A 15,785-nucleotide genomic window follows, 5' to 3' on the forward strand; every position below is an offset into this window, starting at 1 on the left:
TATATATATATATATATATATATATATATATATATATATATAAAGAGTGCTAACCACAATTGATAATAAATTATAAAATTAAATTTCAAGATTGTAAATTTCTTATATTTTTTATTCTTTTTCAAAAGAGTTATCCAATAAGTCATTTGTAATTTTGTTTTATATTTTGGAATATTGATATTATGTAGAAATAAAATTTGTGTATTTGTTTTACTTCTTTTTTAGTTATTTTGTTTTAGATAGCAATAATAGGATTTGTATAATTTTAAAATTATTGAATAAGTATTAATAAGTTTAACTAATTTCATTCTTGATATAAGTGGTGAACTCAAAGTAATGCATTTTATATCAAGTAATTTGTTGCATAACTTTTCAAATGGCAAATACATGTTATTTTCTTTATTAAAAAAAAAAAGGTAAACTACGTATTTCGTCCCTATCCTATACACCATATGTCAATTTGATCCCTAACCTTTTAATTGTGTCAATTTGGTCCCTAACCTTTCTTTACCGTGTCAATTTAATCCTTACAGTTATTTTTTGGATGAAAATTAATGACATGTCTAATGGCCAAAATAAAAAATTAGCTTCTATTGATGTGATAATAAACTAAAATTTTATTTTGGCTATTTGCTATGTAAACAATTTTCATCTAATATATAATGGCAAAGACCAAATTGACACGACATTAAAAGGTTAAGGACCAAATTGACACAATTGAAAGGTTAAGGACAAATTGAAATATGGTGTAAAGGCTAGGGACTAAATATGTAGTTTACCAAAAAAAAAAAATCATGTGAAAAATACGGGTCAACTTGACTCGACCCGACCCGCAACCCAATTAACTTGAACCCGTTTTTAACCCGCTTAAAATGACTTGTTTTCGACCCGCAACCCGATTGACCTGATCTGAACCCGACTAACCCGCCCGTTTTTCATGTCTAGTGATAATGAATGTGATTGATGAATTCTTAAAATATAATAAATGAGCCCTAAAGCTAAAACCATAAATTCAACATTTTTGTTAAAATGGGCCTTGAATCCAACCTTGACCCTGACACAAATTAAGGGTAGATCAAAGTAATAAATGTACTATAAATAATATAAATATATATATATATATATATATATATATATATATATATATATAAAGAGTAATATTTGTCAATTTTTCTTAAAAAGTCGTACTATACAGGACTGAGATCAGGTCGGGTCAAGTTGGTTTCATGGCCACCCATTGCCTGACCCGATAAAAATCGAGTCTGCCAGAGAAGAACCTGACCCATCCCAAAATTTCAGGTCTTGGGTGGGGTCGGTTTATTGGGTATCGAGTCAGGTTTCTCTCTCTCCTTTTTTTTTTTTTTTAAATTTTAAATGTAGTGGTGCGGTCGGGTTAAGATTCTTCCACTTGATTCTACATTTGAACAGACAAAATTGACAATATCCAAAAATAAGACAAATTTGCAAAGCACTAGTTCAATGGATATGTATGTTTCAATTCATATACTTTTAAGAATGCAAATGTGTTTTTCTAAGAAATTATGAGACTATTTTGGAGGTCACAAGCTATAGATTATGCAAGGCTGAATCACAGCATGGTTTCCTTCTTCAATTTACTATTATTAGATTAATTTAATTTTTGTGACACATAATGAATGGCCAAATTTAAAATAGGATTCAAATTTGAAATCAAGATTTAATTGAGGAAGACAAGACTCGAAAGGTAAATTTAATTTTCAAAAGGTTTGCATTAGGAAAATTCAAAAGGTGGTTATGATTGGCAAATAATTTATGAAACATTCTAAGTTAAGAAGAAAAAATATATTGGAAATAAAGACAAAGTTTAACTACAAAATTGGTTGTAGTCTAAGACTACAACCTTATTCAATAAAATAAATATTACTACATATTTTGAAAAACTAACCTTTAAATTGCATGTTCTTTACGCTCTTAATACACATGTCAAATTTTGTGTCAATTAAATATTTTTTACAATATGATCTATAAGCTCAGATTTTATGCATAATTTTAAACTACAAAAACTTGCAATTTAAATAATTTATTGATGACATAGCTATTAATCTTTAATTTTCTAGAAATTTTGCAAGTATGGAAAATATAAGAAGAAGATGTGATCTAATGATGGATTTGTTAAAATTTACCTTTAATAAAAAAATATTGAATAAGGTTGTATACTTAGGCTACAACCAATTCTATAGCTAAATTTTATCTTGTGAATAATTATTTTAGAACACTATATTCGGAATATAACATCATAAATTTTTTCTTCTTAACTATATATGTCCATAAATGAGAAATATTACTCCTTAACTTGCTCCTATCTTTTTTACCCTTCTTTGACTGGTTACAATGCTTTACACATTGAAGCAAATATCATATATCCTTAAACACATTAATTTCTTTCCATTTAAACAAATTTATTTAGTTTCATTTCCTATTTGTGATAAAGGAAATTTTCGTTTTAATGCATTTTCAACATAATTTATGGCTTTGGTTTCTAATCTCTACTATAGTTAATTAATAGTTTTTTAAATTTCACTTATTTCTATTTCAAATTATTCTCTCTCTCTCTCTCTCTCTCTCTCTCTCTCTCTCTCTCTCTCTCTCTCTCTCTCTCTCTCTCTCTCTCTCTCTGGGATAGAAAAGATAGAATATTATTATTGAGTAAAATCCAAAAAAATACAATGTTAAAGAAATAGTAAGAGTATGAGAAGCTTTCACCAAGGCTTAGAAAGCTTCCAAAAGCCAGCACAAGTAAGCATGGCAGCAAAATGAAAATAGTATATTGTTCTCTTTTTAATTGTTCACATAAGAATTTTATGAGCTTTATGTTCGAAGTTGAAAATCCCAAAATGAAGTCAACCAACCATGGCTGTGAATTTACAGATCAGAGTAAGTAAGGGGTTTTTTTAAAATATTTATCAGTCAGGTTGGGTTGACCCGACCCTAACCCAAGATCCGAAATAAACCCAGTATTTGACCTGAGCCCAACTTGAGCATCCATCAAACCCGCCCAAGATCTTTCAGGTCGGGTGGGTCGGGTCTATGCTCAGCCACTAATATATGCTTATGAAAAATTATCTTATGAGTCAATTTTATGAATTCCACGTTATGTATGGATTCCACATGAGTTTCACATGTTAATAGAGGAATCTCATGAGATGCCAAGATGTCTTCTTGACTTAGATATCCATCTTCCACACAATCCTACAAATCAAAGTTCAAAGAGAGGCCCACACATTTTTAGTCTTTCATCAATCCCTAATGAATATATCAAAGCTTTTATTTATTTATTTTTCTTTGTTTTCCTATGTATTTCCTCTCTCGTCCTTCTCATTTTCCTTGAGATTTTCCAATATCGATTCTGGGTGTTATTATTATTAAACTACATGCCGCACTCATTACTTCCTATGTGATCCGTGTCATTTACATAGAAATCAGCATTTGTTCCGCATACTACGAATGTGTTTGGATTCAAGGCTGCGTTTTGCGTTTTGCGTTTCAAGCTTTTTTTTTTTTTTTTTTTTTTTTCAAGCCGCAGATGTTGACCAGTCGTCCGTGAACAGTGCATCCGTGCACTGTTCACGGACCCACAAATTTCACTTTCAGCTACTTTTTCATTAAAAATGGGTCCCGCGATACTATTCACACATTTTAAAATTATTTTGTTACAGTGTTTTCAGTTTTCAGTTTTCAGTTTTCAGCAATAAGTTCTATCCAAACGGACTCTACATCTACAAGTCCATGAATACTTATTTATAGTTTGGTTAAGTCTGACACATCACATATGTCACACTTATATTGGATAATTAGTTAGAAACTAATTTCTGTTTCATAATTCAGTTATTACTGTTCATTGTGCAACACCATTTATTTCTGCCTTTCTGGTATATAAACTCTTCGTCTTTACAATATCCCTAATTCCGTAATTTACCACTAGCCTCATCACACGCGCGTCGCACGTGCGAAAAAGCTTTTTTTAGCCAAAAAGAAAAAGCTATGTATTTTTATTTTATATATATAATCTTTATATGAGAATCTAATTTATAAATGGATAAAACAATTTGAAAATTAACAGGAGAGTAGTTCTATTTTTTAGGCAATGTTTTAGTGGAAGTTAGAGTTGCATTTTTACCGAATTGTCCTTTAGTTTTGTCTCTACTTAAACATAAGGTTATATGAGCATTTTTGAACTAAAAAAATGAAGAATCCAAACAGGGGAAGCCCCTTAAATAATAGTATAGATAAGGAGAACACAGCCATAACTTTCGCTCTCATTTTATTTCATCCACTTCAATTTCTCTCTCATCCCCAACTTAGTATCACTCAATTTTTCAGCTATATACTGTTGCTTCCCATCGGACCTCTCTCTCTCTTTTTTGATTGAGCAAAGTGCCATGACAATTTTGGGCCTTATGTCCACACTTTCTTTGGGATTTCTTTAACATTTTTATTTTTATTGATATCTATATGCAGTTAAAAAAAGCAAAAAGAATTAAACTTTGATCCATTTTTCTTGTATATAAAATTGTATGCTTCGCAATCATTCCATTCAGTTATGTGAAAAAATGAATTTTTTTTTGCATCATTAAATAATCACTTTATCTATTTTATATAATCAATTTTATAATACATTATTCATTTGTTCTTCATTTTAAGATTCATGATGTTAAAATAAATAATTTTTTTTCTTTCTCACATAGAAATTTTTATTTTTTTTATTGCCTTTCTCACAGACAAATCACAAATCAACCCATCACAATAGTTCACTTTCTATGTTTGCATTTCAAAAGTGGGGCCGCTCACCACTTCGATAACGAAGTTAATTTTTTTTTTTTTTAAAGTCGATATTTCAAAACATAATCTGTTGAGAAATAGTATATCAAAGTCTATGCAAACATGAGGAGACTTTTCTAATTAATGTAGTCTTGCTTTTGGCGTGACATGTAACTTTTTAAACTTTTTAGGTATCATACTTATACTGTAATTTTTTTTTTTTGAAGAAACTTATACTGTAATTTTACATTGCAATATCATGGAAGTTTCCGTGTTAAAAGTTGTACCTTATAGTCAATTCAATATTCATGTATTGAGAACAGTAAATAGCAAACAGCTAGCTTCTTATCAGTATTATTTTTTTAAAAAAAATTAGAAACTTCTTCTCGGTGAGTTTTTTTTTTTTTTTTTTGAACTAGAAAGTTTTATTAAAAACAGAGAAAATTACAAAGGAGAAAACAAAAGAGCCTCCTCCTTAAGAAAATCGCTCAGACACGAGGGAAGGGGCAACTGAAGGTGAGTTGTAACATTTTTTTTTTATTTTTATATTTAGATAGTTACAATAATCAAACTTTAGAATCTCAAACACTTTGTGCATAAAAAATGTCAATTAAATTATAAAACTTTTGGCACTACTTATGAAAAAGTGAGTTGTAATTACTGATAAAACTTTTTAAAAAGATAGTATATTATTGTGTGCCCTTAGAACATACATTAGTAAAATTCTTTTATTATTGGTAGAGATTTATGTGTGTCTAACAAATGCCCTTTGAACATTGTTTAATAATTCATTTAAAGAAAGTTTTTAGAGAAAAAGAAAGAAAACAATTAATGTTTTGACAACTTTTTTCATTTTTCATAAAAATAATATCAAAACTTTCTTAAAATAGATCGTTAACTAATACTCTAAGGGTAATCATTAGTATGACTATATATATATATATATGGGATACAAAATTAATTTTCTATATATATATATATGGGATACAAAATTAATTTTCTACTGTTTATTCTTCCAAAATCCAATAAACTGAAATGCCCAACAAGAATTTGAACTTTATCTACAAAATACCCTCTTTCACGCAATTCTACAGAGTTCAGTGAGAGGTGTACGCGTTTTCTTGAAAGTATTCATCTTAATGGTCGGTCTGACTATAGGCTTGTAGCCACGACATTGGCCTCTGTGGCCAGTTTGTATCTTTTGTTCTGCTTGTTCTGTTTTTATATTTTCAAGCCTATTTAACCCAAAAAAAAAAAAAGAAGAAAAGAAAGTAGTCATCTTTATTAGTCTTCACCATTCCCTAGAAAACAACTTTTTCTTTTTCCTACCAATTTCTTCTCTTGTTCTTTCCCTTTCCTTCGATTCCCCAAAAATAATTCTGCTACTTTAAACAATTTTTTATACATTTTTTAAAATTTTAAACAATTTACCTTTTTTTTTCACTCACATATATATCAAAAATACTCAAACAATATTTATCAAATTAACCAATCAAACAGGCTCTAAAATTTCTACTGTATTTCAACTCAATTGGGCCTACCACAACAAAAAGTAAGTAACAGATCAAAGCCATTGAGATCGAGCAGATCTGTGATCATGTCTGTACATATGTTCTTTCCTCAAAGCTCCAATGCCAAAATATAACCAAAAATATATATATATATATATAACAAAATAAATGTCAAGATTAATTTTTTTTTTGTAATTGCTGACATGTAATAGATCAAAGTAATAAATGCAAATAAAAAATTATGTTATGACAATACACGTGACTCCCAGTTGAGAGAGCTCCGTGTCTCGACTCTGATGAGAAAGATGCCTTGCGAATCCACCCTCCACCGCTCCACGCACTCATCTTCAAAAGTCCAAAAAGAAGCCCACGCGTTTTCCTGAAAGCAGTCATCTTTATTAACTATATAATAACTTTTTCTTTTTCCTATATATTAACTTTTTCTTTTTCCACGCGTCTTTCATCATTCCCTATATATTAACTTTTTCTTTTTCCTACCCATTTCCTCTTTCCTTTGATTCCCCAAAAGCAATTCTGCTACAGGCGCATTATTTATAAATTCTTTTTCCTTCCACTACTATTATCACTTGAATGCACGTTAAGGAAAGTTTGAAATCAACTTATTTGGATGAAATTGAAGCTTTCTTATTAAAAGTATTATAATTAAAAGTAAAATTTAGTTCAAATAGTACAGTAGGACTCATGAATAGTATTAAAAAGTATAGTGAGCTTATAAATAGTAACAAAAATAAGTTGAATAGTAAAATAAATTAACTTTTTAAGCTAGAGCCAAACGCACACTAATTATAAATTGTCATTTCAACAATTGTGAGCAATTATAATTTCTACCGTCTTTCAACTCAATTGGCTTACTATAACAAAAAAGAAGTAAGGCTGTAAATGAATAAAGTTATTTATAAAGAGCTCGAACTTGGTTTGGTTAAAAACTTATTTATATTTGTTTGTTTAAAAAAACAATTTCTATTCAAATCTTAAGTATATGTTCGATTATTAAACAAACAAAATTCAAACATAATAATGTGTTCATGAGCAAACATGTAAATATAAGGGCTTAATTTAACTACATATAATGTTATATTTTTACATTCTATACTAGTCCAAAAATATATTTATATAGACTTTAAATTGAATTGTATAATTTTGTCAATAGGTTCATATAATATAAACTATTATTTGTTAACTTATTAATAATATAAATGGTCCATTCATAGCAAAAATTCATAGAATTATGAAGAGATAAAACATTTTAATCATGGTTTCATAATATATGAGAAAAAGAATAAATTAATCAAGTAATTCGTGAACAAGTTTGAACTTACTCAACAAAAAATGAGTCAAGTTTGAACATATAATCTTTTTTAGTGATATCTCGAGCTCGGCTTGTGTTCAAAAAATTAATTTGAATGAACAAGCTTGAATTTTAAACACTTGACTCATCTACAATCTTAAAAGGAAAAAGAGAATGTGTGAAAAAACTTTTGGCAAATTTGGTGTCTATTAATTTAATGTATACCAATATGCTAGCTAAAAGAAAAAGTAAACTTTGATTTTTTTTTTCCTTGTAAACAAAATTTTACTGTAAGTTTAGTCACAAAATATTTCACACTAAATTTCACAAATATCAAAATAATAAGTTATTAATAATGAATAATAAAATAGCATGAGTAATGAACTCATATAAGAATTAATAATAAATATTCCACTAACTGAACAGTTCTAAAAAGGGAATGTGTGAAAACTGTATAGTCTGTACTGAATCTAATGATTGTACATGGATACGCCAGCTAAAAAGAGCAAAAGATTAAACTTTTTTTTTTTTTTTAAGAAAACAAAAGATTAAACTTTGATCCTCTTTTTCTTGTAGATAAAGTTTTATAATAAGTTTATATCGCAATATATTTCCTAATAAATCTCACAACTTTGAAATAATAAGTTAATAACGGATAATAAGTTTTATAATAAGTTTATATCGCAATATATTTCCTAATAAATCTCACAACTATTCGAAAATTTATTGTGAAAATTGTTTTGGTAACATTACACAAAATTTTAGGCTTACTAACATGGACACAAATAAGTTCACTTACTGTCATACATGCGTTGAAAGATATAAGCATGTACATGAAATGCCATTTTAAAGCTTCAATCTTTTTTTCTTTTTTTTTGGGAAAAATATCAGTAGAGAATGTATTATTTCATCAACAATCAACACTCTGCCTATATCATAAATTTTTTTGTTTCATCTAACATCTTGTCTCTATGTGCAACTGCATCAGGATTTTCCTGCAAAATGTCATTTTTAAATGAAAGCTGCTCAAGATTATACAATTTTTCCTATAGATTTTACTGTGGACAGGTAATTACTTACATTAGTCTTTCACGATTAATGCTATGCTTGGTTTGAAGGAAAGGAAGGGACTAGAAAAGATTAAGGAGATGGAAAGTAGAAAAAACAAAGGGAAAAAAATTATTATTTTAGGTGCGTTTGGACCTAGAGAGAAAGAAAAATAATAAAATAATTACTTTAGTATTTTATCTTTATAAATTATAAGTTTTTTTTAGGAAGATTATAAATTATAAGTTAATAATTAATTATGAGAATATAAAGTAGTTTCACAAAATATTAATAAAATTTCAAGTGCATAAGAGTAATTTTGTGGATTTGGAAGGAAAGTAAAAAAATATAAAATTGGTGTGGCCCAAAAAAACTATTTATTATCTTCACATTTTCTTTCTGTCATCTCTTTCCTTATAACCAAAAAAAGGAAAATGAATTCTTTCCCCTCCATTTTATCTCATTCCCCCTAACTAACATACTATTTTCTCTCAACTATTTATGATTGATCATCTTAGAATTATGGAAAGAAAAAATTCATAGACACAAAAATTGTGGCCCAGATTCTCACTTTCGTTGAGATTCACAAAATCAATTTTGCTAAAAAGGGAATAAGTGAAAAGTTTGTTCAAAGATTTGGTCCCTATTGTCTATAGATTTATTTTATATCAATATGTCAGCCAAAAAGAAAAGAATAAACTTTGATTTTTTTTTCCTTTTAAATAAAATTTTAGAAAAAATCTTATTACACACTTTCTATTGCACATTCTATATACACTGTCTTTTAAAATCGTGTTTTCAAAACACATTTTCAGTTACAATTATAATAAAACACTATTTTTAATTAAAACTATGAATTTTAGTAATTTTTTTTTAAAAAAAGATGAATTTTAGTAATGTGGTTATGTGTGTAAGGTAAGCATGTATAATTAATTAAAATTTTATACTTCCTCATTGACATGGACACAGATAAGTCTATTCTTTGTCATATATGCACACAACATATGAGATGCAATGCTAAAGCTTCAATCTATCTTTGTTTTGGAAAAACTATCGATTGAGAATGCATTTCATTACCAATCAACGCAATCAAAATACTTTGGCGAACTCTGCCTATGTCATAAACTTTGTATCCTATATTTTTTCAAAGCATGTTCCAGGCAGAAAAAAATGTGGTCTGTGATAGATTATGAGTCTGTTTGGATACTATTTATCGTTGAAAATACTGTAGTAAAATAATTTTTAAATGTGTGAATAATGCAGTAGAACCCAGTTTTAAAATTATTTTTGCTAAAAAAAAGTACTTGCGGGTCTCATGAACAATGTATGGGACCCACTAAAATCGTTGAAAATGTGCACAATGTCAATTACCATCACCATGCGCCCAGCAAAAACAAGTTGAGTTATTTTCTCTTATTTATTTATTTTTAAAAATTTTAACAAGGAAATTATATAGGAAATTGCATTGAAAAATGTCTTTACATTGATGGCCAACTAATGACCAATTTAATTGTTTCTCAAAAACCAAATGACGAATTTAACCATTACTTATATGTATTAATATTTAACAAAATAAATCAAGCACATTCAAATCAATTAAACTCACGTTAACACGTGATATATGAACCAAAATAATAATTTCTTTCATCATCTAGCCTAATCAACTTCATCTAAGTCAATATTCTTATCATGTCCATAATCTTGTAAAATTATTTCTTCATTGACATATTCTTCATTGTCATCAAAATTTACAATATCTTTTCTTGTTTTTTTAATCTAATAATTTTTTTTCTTTATATTTTATCTTGGCATTCTAGCTTCTTAGACTTATAACAATAATAGCAAAATAAAATATAATTATATTTTCATTTAAATCATTATTCATAGTATAGAAAAGAAATTTACAAATATAAAAGCGAAGTGTCAAGTGTGTAGTCCAAATTTTGTTGGAGAAAGAAAAGAGGGGGAAAAAGACTCATGGACATGTTATTCTATTGGACTCAAATAAGTATCCCACTAATTTCGTGTTAAAAAAAGTTTTAACAACTTGTTTGAATCAAATAAAACCATGAATTTGAACCAAAAAAAAAAAAAAAACTCATTTTAAACCTATATGTCTATATATCATAAGATACATACAATTCAACGATACATTACAATTCTTAAGATACACAACTATGTATCGTACAATTCATGAGCACTTAAGATACGCCCTTACAATACATAAATTTTTGTATACAATACGATATGTATCGTAAACTTTACTGAAACATCCTAGTTCCCATGATTAGAGTTTTCCCTATTATAATCATACGATGCTAACAACTATGACCATAAATAATTCAAGAACATCACTTTTTATAGAAATATTCACATTCTCTCTCACATGTTTCAACCCACCACTTCCAAAAGAAAATATTCCAATGTGCTAAAAAAGTCCCTTAATTTTTCTTTTCCTGAATATCCGTTAAAAGTCTTATATAAACAAAGACAATTATTATGGCCCATCCCTTTATGGAGAAACAATTACAACATTAATATATAAACGAGATTAAATATATGGTGTAAAATTCAAGTTTTACATCTTCTAATACCAATATGCCACATAATCATATCACATATTAAAAAATTCTAACATGCCACGTCATCGTATCACATATTAAAAAATAGTCATGGCTATTCCCAACCAATTCTAATGCACATCTAAAAATCCAAACCCAAGTGGGAAAAATATCGATTGAGAATGTATTTTTCATCAACATTCAAGGCAATCAACCATAAATCCAGCAACAATCAACCATCACCATGCGCAGGACCTCCCAGCAAAAGCAAATTCAATTCTTTTTTTCTTTTTTTTTTCTCCAATTTCAATAAGGAAATCATACAGGAAACTGCATTGAAAAATGCCTTTACATTAATATAGGATCTTATTTACATTGGAAAAACTCCCCAATAAAAAAAGTACCAAAATTATATCTGACATTAACAAGAAAAATAGATGCTACCGTTGAAGCTTTTTCAATAACCACTTCCTCCGTGCTGTCACATCCATGGCCACGAACATCATGGCCTTTTTCAATGAGGTTTCCGTTTGAAATCTAAAATGAATCTTGGAACTTTCTAGGCACCATACCAGCCGTTGTGGTCAAACAAAATGGTAATTTCTCCAATAGTATAAGAGATGATATAGGAGAGAGATAGAGGGGATGAGTGAGGAGGAGAAAAGGAAAACGATTGACGGGAATTGGGATGGGCTGCTGAATGAGAGAGGATGAGGCTTTTAAATAAAATCCAAACCACGTCGTTTTGATAATAGAAATTAAAAATGGGAAAAAGTTGTGATAATAGAATAGAAATTAAAAATGAAAAAAAATCGTTCACCTGGGACACGAATGGGAAAAACACGTGTGGCAGGTTTGTTAAGCACTAAAGGCAACATCCATTTACAATATGTGTTTTAACTATAACAATGTATATAGCTTGGTTTGGTTCGGTATAATTATCAGTCAAACCGATCAATTTCGGTTTTTTTTTTTTTTATCTATCAAAAAATAATTTCGGTTTTTTTATATATAGTTTTTTTTTCAATAATTTCTAATCAATGAATCATCTGATTTTTAAAATATTTTTTGGACTTTTAGAAGTTTTAATATCTGAATTTTTGTAAGCCATTGCACGTTCAAGCAATGATTTTTTCATTAAATTGTAACACAGATTGATGTCATACATAAACAAATCATGAAATGGTGTAGTTTATTAATCAATTTAAGATTTTATAAAATTATTTTAGCATATCTTACAAATAGGTAGGTTTCTATGCATAGCACGAGTTAGCAACTAATTAAAAATATAGTACTAAACACGTTTTTTGTATTACAAGTACTTTAAGTATGTGTTTTTCGCACACTTTTTAAACATTGGTCCTTTATTCTTGTGCATAAAATATTAAATTTTTATGCTTCCCAACGTTCACACCAATAAGTCCACTTTGTCATATATGCGTGCGTTGAAAGATATAAGCGTGCAACACCCGAAATCATGGTGAAGAGACTTTGATTTAGATGTAGTCTTGCTTTCGATGTGGCCAATGAAACTTTTTGAACTTTCAAGTCACACTTTCACATTGCAATATCATGGAAGTTCTGAGTGAAACCCAAAATAATTCTTTAAACTTATGTACAACCATGCCTGTCGTTGCGGTCTAGCTTTTCACATTGCAAAATCATAGAATCTTCGCAGGAAACCCACCAAAATAATCTAAGTCTGAGTGTGACTTTGGGTTAGGATTAAAAATTAAAATTATTTCACTATTCAGCTTATTTTTACTACTATTCATGACTCCATTACACTTTTTGACACTATTTATGGGCCCCACCGTATTACTTCAACTAACTTTTACCTTTATTTACAGTACTTTCAGTAATAATTTTTTAGTTTCAGCAAAATAAGCGGTATCCAAACACACCCTGAATTTTACAACTTTTATAAGCAAAACTCTCCCAAGCAAAATAATCTCAGAACTTACCAAACAAGAAAAACAATTCATTTTCTGAGAACAACAAATAGTAAATAGCTCCGCACTTGTCCAATCAATACAACTGGCGATGATGCCACTTAAACAACGTAATAGATGTTGTTTTAATTTTTTTTCATGAATAAAGATAAACCATAAGAAAAATATTTAAATTACTATAAATCTTAGTGTAACCTACAAACTAATGTGATACTGAATGTGGTTAATGAATTTTAAAATATAATATATAAAAGTCATTTTCTTTTGGTGATTAGGGACAAGAATTTATAAAAATTACCTAATAAAATCACATAAAAATGACATGTGTCATAAGTCACGTAAAGACATGTGATAACATAAAATGAAAAAAGTCACGTGACAACGTAAAAAAAATGACTTACATGAAAGGTTATTATAAAACGAAAAATGAATTAAATTAAAATTTGAAATTGAAATTCAAAATTAATAATTAGCTCTCAATAAATGATGAGAGAAAATTCCAAATCAAATTATATTGAGTTTCCTATAAATAGAGGCTTCTCGTATGAGAAAATTAACAAAAAGAACTTAAAATGAAAATCCTATTGATATTTTGCTAAAATAGAGAGTCATCTCTAACTCCAAAAAATGTACTCTTGTTCACCCAAAATCAAGGCTAATTCCTACTTCTTCAAATCAAAGTAGGAATTTCCCTTCAAGTTCCTTTTGATTTAGTTCAGGATTAGGCCAACATCAAATCAAATACATCAAATTACACATCTAACTTGGACATATCAAAGCACGATTCAAGATCAAGCTTCATAGCCCTTGGGATCTTTAAGCATTGTGGAGATCAAATCATAGAAATTCATTATCTTCTTTTATTGTAAAGAATCAAATAGAGAATTGTACCCACTTTCATTCAAATCAATATAATACGATCATTTGTTGCACTATTTTGTGATCGTGTAATTTATCTCTTACGAAATTTTGTGAACATGGCCAAAAACCCAACTTTGACTTTGACCCTAAAACGAATGGTCGGTCCAAGTAATAGAGGTAGACATAGCAAATACTATAGAGTTGGCAGGTCTTTCTCCTAACCTCTCCTCCATTGGGTAGCTAGCAGAGCAAATGTGGTTGTCCATACTTTGGCCAAGAGGTTTATTGAAAATGGATTTCTAGGTTATCTATATATATATATATATATATATATATATATATATATATATGTATGTATGTATTAAACCAAAACCTCAGAAACTCTCACAATATTAAAAAAAAAACTTAAAAATAATTCATAATTTAATTTTCTTTGACTCATGTTAGAATTTTTATTAAAAAGAAAGACTCACCTCAGGTTTCAAAAAAAAAAAAAAAGGAAGAAAGAAAGAAAGACTCATGTAAAAAATAAAAATAAAATAAAATAAAAACTTTAGGATTAAGAAAGAGAGGGAGAGACTCCTGTTAGAACTCTCTTTTCCCTCCTCAAAATCCTAGCAATTATCATCTCAAAACCATAAACTTAACTTCACTTTAGAATTATAAAATAAAATAAAAAAAGTCATGCAAAAAAAAAAACGTTAGGATTGAGAAAAAAAAAGAAGAATTGAAAACGAATCATAACCTTAATCAATAACCAATTAACATTATCAACATCATTAGTTATTGAAGAACAAAAAGGGTTTCACATATTAGAGGGGGATGGCAGAGCCTGTAGGTAAACCTAAAACTCAAAAACGAATTGAAATCAAATATTTGCCATGAGTCTCTTTCCTTTTATCATTTTATTTAAATAAAATTATTTTTGTTTAGTCCAAACTTAACAAGGAATGAAACTATATCTCTCTAACAAGTTCAATTTAAACTTAAACTCATTATTATAATTTTTTTAAACAAAATTATTTTTGTTTAATTCAAACTTAATAAGGAGTGAAACTCTATCTCTTTAACAAGTCTAACTTAAATTCAAGCTCAAACGTTAATAATTTATTTCCAAATATGTGAGATTAATCATGGATACTATAAAAGCAATGCAAACCCGAATCTATTTTTTTTAAAGCCGAGTAGAGGTATGAGCTCTTCTTATGTTATTTTCGTCTCCTCTTCTTTGTTAAAAAAAAAAAAAAATTATTTTGGTAGTTTTTCATGTATTTTTTAAAAAGTAATTTTTGTACATGAACCACTAAACTCTCTTTAGTCATTTTCTACAAGATAAAAAAGCTTGCAATAATTAAAATTATTCTTTTGAATGTAACCCATCTTTTTCTTATATTTCTCTATTTTTTAGTCTTATATATATATATATATATATATATATATATATATATATATATATATTTCAATAATTTCTAAGCAATGAATCATCTAATTCTTTAATTTTTTTGGACTTTTAGAAGTTTTAATATCTGAATTTTTGTAAGCCATTGCACGTTCAAGCAATGACTTCTTCATTAAATTGTAACACAATTTGACGTCATACAAAAGCAAATCATGCAATGGTGTAATTTTTTAATCAATTTAAGATTTTATAAAATTATTTTAATCTACCTCATAAATAGGTATGTGCATAGGATGAGTTAACAACTAGTTAAAAATATAGTACTAAACACATTTTTTTTATTATAAG

At 28.2% G+C, this 15,785-nt stretch overlaps 1 long non-coding RNA gene across 1 annotated transcript; it reads right to left on the reverse strand.

The window, feature by feature from the left end:
• Positions 1-11,481: 11,481 nt before the first annotated feature.
• Positions 11,482-11,920, reverse strand: LOC142626674 (uncharacterized). The gene is made up of 2 exons (XR_012842591.1): positions 11,670-11,920; positions 11,482-11,555 (listed from the first exon to the last, which is right to left on the reverse strand). It is a non-coding gene; the product is annotated as an uncharacterized LOC142626674 (long non-coding RNA).
• Between the last annotated feature and the right edge of the window lie 3,865 nt (positions 11,921-15,785).

This window comes from Castanea sativa, chromosome 3 (genome assembly GCF_040712315.1).
Source record: "Castanea sativa cultivar Marrone di Chiusa Pesio chromosome 3, ASM4071231v1".
Classification (NCBI taxonomy): domain Eukaryota; kingdom Viridiplantae; phylum Streptophyta; class Magnoliopsida; order Fagales; family Fagaceae; genus Castanea; species Castanea sativa.